The sequence below is a fragment of the Montipora capricornis genome, chromosome 5 (genome assembly GCF_036669925.1).
Source record: "Montipora capricornis isolate CH-2021 chromosome 5, ASM3666992v2, whole genome shotgun sequence".
Lineage (NCBI taxonomy): Eukaryota > Metazoa > Cnidaria > Anthozoa > Scleractinia > Acroporidae > Montipora > Montipora capricornis.
The window spans coordinates 25,605,225-25,610,224 of NC_090887.1; positions in this window are offsets into that span (position 1 = coordinate 25,605,225).

Consider the following 5,000-nt stretch of genomic DNA (forward strand, 5'->3'; position numbering starts at 1 on the left):
TGTTGATCAACTTTGTTTCGATGCTAACGAGGTAATAAAAATCAAGTCCCACCACAAATATCAACCGCACTGTGAGCATAATTCTAAAAAAACTATTTTCATTATTTCGTGGATACCCCGTCTATCCTGTTATTAGAAATCAAATGTAAAAACTGTTATCACTTAACGTTAGAGGGCTAAACAGTTCGAGAAAGCGAAGACAATTTTTTCGTTGGTTGCACCAACAGCAATCGGATATAATTTTCTTGCAAGAAACTTATTCCTCGCCGGAATCCATCAAAAGATGGGAAACAGAATGGGGAGGCAAAATCGTGTCCAGTCATGGCTCCTCTCATAGTAGAGGAGTCATGATTTTATTCAAACCACGCCTTGACGTTGACTTCCAAAAAATTAATGCGGATAATTCTGGCAGATGTATTTTAGCCGAGACTATTATTGATGGTACGAAAGTGGTTTTAGTAAACATTTACGCACCGAATGATACAATCAAACAAGTTGTTTTCCTCAGTGACGTTTCAAAAGAATTTCTAATCCCTTACGCCAATGACAACTTGGTGCTGGGAGGTGATTTTAACCGTACAATTAGCACTTCAGACAAAAAAGGCGGTAGACCGATAGACAGCAAAAAAGCCTCTCTCGACGAGCTTCAGTCGTTAATCAAAACACATAATTTACTTGATTCCTAGCGTTTCAAGAATCCAGATCAAGCAGGCTTTACATGGGCTAACCCGTCAATAAAAAATACAGAGTAGACTTGACTACTTCTTTATTTCAAAGCAGCAAAAAGATCACGTAAATGATTGCAAAATACTTCCAACCATTTATTCAGATCACTCCGCCGTCGCTCTCTCCATGTCTTTCAACGAAAATGAACTCCCTCGAGGGCCAGGGTTTTGGAAGTTTAACAACTCCTTGCTGTCAGATAATAATTACGTGGAACTGTTAACATTTAAAGTTCCAATGTTTGCAAAAAAGCATGAACAAGTCAACGACAAAGGGTTGTACTGGGAAATGATTAAAATGGAAATTCGTGCTTTTACAATAGCTTTTTCAAATAAGAAAGCTAAACGAAAACGTGACGAAGAATCAATTCTTTTGTCAGAAATGATGAGATTGCAAATCAAACTCCAGGCGTCATACAGCGATTCTCTTAAGACTGAGCTGGAGAGAATAAAATTCAAGCTTTCAAAAATTGCGGGTATTAAAACACGAGTAACAATTGTGCGTAGTAGAGCGCGTTGGTACGAGCATGGTGAGAGGAAAAGTAAATACTTTTATAACTTAGAAAAAAGGAACCAAAAAAAGAAACATATAACGTCCTTAGTTAATAATGAAGGTGACAAAATCACAAACCCGAAGGACATCCTGGAGGAAGAAGAACGCTTTTTCGAAGAGATTTACACATCAAGAAATATGGACCCCAACTGCTCAACTTTCAATGAGTTCTTTGAAACAGAAAATGCATTATCAGAAGAAATTGCGAAAACGTGCGAAGGTGTCATGTCGGTTCAGGAATGTGAGCTTGCATTAAAAGCTATGGAAAACAATAAAACTCCCGGCACGGACGGGCTAACGCCTGAATTCTATCGCTATTTTTGGAACCTGCTCGGTTCATTTATGGTAAGTAGCTTTAATTACGCCTTTCGAAACGGAACTCTTTCTATCTCTCAGCGTCAAGGAATTATTTCCTTAATTCCGAAGAAGAAGAAGAATGACGAATATTTAAAAAACTGGCCGCCTGTATCTTTCCTGAATGTAGACTGTAAAATAGCGACGAAGACCATTGCTCTGCGCTTAGAGAAGATCTTGCCGAACTTAATTCATCTCTGTCAATCTGGATATGTTAAAGGAAGGTTCATTGGAGAAAGTATTAGGTTAATAGCAGATACAATGCATTTCACTAAAGCGAAGAATATTCCAGGGTAGCCGTGTTTTTGGATTTTGAGAAAGCGTTTGACTCGATTGAGTGAAATTTTATTCATAGATGCCTCGAAACGTTTAATTTCGGTCTTGACCTCCGACAATGGATAAAAGTGTTTTATACAGATATCTCTAGTTGTGTTCTGAATAACGGATACGCCTCAAAACATTTTCATCTAGAACGCGGGGTGCGTCAAGGTTGCTCACTTTCCGGCACATTATTCGTTATTGCTATTGAGTTACTCGCACAACGTATTAGACGCTCAAAAGAAATAAAAGGTATTCCAATAGATGAATATAATGAGGTTAAACTTTCGCAATATGCAGACGACACAACTGTACTTCTTTCTGATGTCCAGTCACTGTCAAGCAATGTTATGGCTTGGCTCTATGTGTAACAGAAAAGACACCATACATGATCTCCAATTGAGCGCCGAGCCAGTTTACACGCTTGGCGCGCATTTTACATATGATCTAGAAGTGTCTGAAAAGAAAAATTTTTTTTGACAAATTAGGATCTTTAAAGAAAACATTGAATATGTGGTCCCAAAGAGACCTCTCCATCGCTGACAGGATAAATATAATTAAAACATCAGCACTTTCAAAACTTGTGTTTATCTGCAGTGTCATGAATACCCCTAAAGAATTCAGTAAAGAAGTAGACAAGATTATGTTCGACTTTATTTGGGATCACAAGCCCGCCAAAATAAAAAAGACTACCCTTATCAAGCAAAAAACAGCTGGTGGCCTGGACATGAAGGATTTTTCTCTCTTCGACAAAGCGCTTAAGTTAAATTGGGTGAAACGGTTATGCTCTAACTCAAATGCCCCCTTGCAGTACATACCTAAATTGCTGCTAGCCGATGTTGGCGGTACAGAACTGTTTAAATGTAATTATGATTATAACCGCCTTGACCTAAACAACCATCTTCCTGCTTTCTACAAAAAAATCATTTTCTACTGGCAGGACATCGCAACGGCCACACCTGAAAATAAAAATGAGGTTCTCTCGCAGCCAATCTGGAATAACCGATTTTTAACTGTGAATAAGAAAATGGTATTCTTTCCTCATTGGTATCAGGCAGGAATAAAACAAATCTCGGATCTTTTTGATTCCTGTGAGGGCCATTTCCTCCCATTTAATTCTTTTTGCAGTAAATTCAATGTAAAATGTAGCTTTTTACAATATTATAGCATTCTCTCTTCTATTCCCCAAAATTGGAAGAAACTATTGCAAGAATGTTCCAAAGACTCGGTCACGCCGCCCACCTCAATCTGTTCACTGTCATGTAAGGCAATATACAGTATCCTACTTTACCTTGAAGATCTACCTCCACCAACTTCTGAGAAAAAACTTTTAGCGTCTGGCGTCGAGAAAAGTGACTTGTCTAAAATCGACCTCCTACCATTCAAAGCCACGAGAGAAATTAAATTGACGATGTTCGAATACAAAATCATTCACCGAATTTTACCAACGAATAGCTTGTTATATAAAATGAAAAAAGTTGCCTCGCACTTCTGTCCCTTTTGTCCTTCTGAGTGTCAGACCCTGTGGCATTTGTTTGTAAACTGCAAGCACGCAAATTCCTTTTGGGATGGATTCCAGGAGTGGTACTCAACCTCTAGTAATACGAAACTGCTTCTGTCAGAACTGGAGGTTATGTTCGGAATTATTCGCTGTCACAACTACTGTTTGGCCCTCAACCATCTTATTATTTTAGGTAAATATTTCTTATATGTTAACGCTTTAAATACCATAAAGTACAATTTCGATGATTTTGCCTCACTTGTTCGCGAAAAAAATAATATAGAAAAATATATTGCAGTCACTTGTAATAAGGAGAAAGAATTTAGGAACAAATGGAAATTTTTTCTGTCCTCATAAAATTACATTATGTCCTTCTACTTCTCAGCTTCTGTATTTTGATTTTCTTGCTATCTATTTATTTAACAACCTATTAAATTCTAGAAAACCCATACCCTACATAGTGGAAGTAACAAACAAAATTCTTATTAGTGACTCGAACAATTAAAATGTAAACAATTACGTTGTAAACAGATCAACTATAATTCCATTTGACTAGTGTTATGGTATTGTAACATGCATCGTATGTAGTGCAAGTTAATGTGTGCAAGTATTGTGTAAGAAGTAAGTATAAGTGTAAATCATGTAACAAGTATCGCATGTAGTACAATAAAAAAAATAATAATAAAAATAAAGTACATCAGTAAAACTCTTCTGTGACCTTGAACTGACAAAGTTGTTCTTATGGCTTCTAATTTTAGCACGATTCCTATTTGCTGGCTATTGACAGTTGACTCTGAAATGGCTTTTTTCCTTTTCAGTTCGCTCGCTGAGGTTGTTCTTAATGCTTGTTTTCTTTTAAAACTCATTCGGTTCAAGAAAAAAATTATTGCCCAACTGGTAAATTGCAAAGTAAATTTCACTGGAAAAACTGATGTCGCACTCATCGCTTCGTGATTCATGCGATATCGGTTTTTAGCGTAAAATTTACCGTGGAAGTCATTAGTTAGGCAATGATTTTTTCTCTAGAAGAAACCAAAGAAAATGATTTAATTGTTAAAACAGCAACCGGAAAGACCAAAACGCGAACAATTCGAAACCTTTTATTTTCACAAACCGTACAGGCAGTAAGAACAAATGACCAGGGAGCCCCGCTTTTAGGCTTGGCTAAATCTCTTTAGTAAAATCCAACTAGTGGTCTATTATCAATGCTGCGTTCTGATTGGTTGAGCTACTAGTAGGCTATTTGTTATAGCCCACTAGTAGCGAAAAGCGCCAGCTTTGAAAACCAAAACAACAATTAAAGTATAGCTTTACCTAGCGAAAGATGTTTTGTCTCGATATTTTTTTGACCAACTAGTTGGATTTTATTGACTCAGAGCCCATTCGGGCTTGAGGAATAATTGTTAACTATTAGTGCAATTGAGGGAGAAGAGCTTGCATTCATTGACGGTATTAAGCGATTCCAGCCGTACTTATATGGACGGAAATTGAGAATTTATACCGATCACAATGCAGTAATGTGGCTAATGTCTGTCCAGGCCCCCACAGGCCC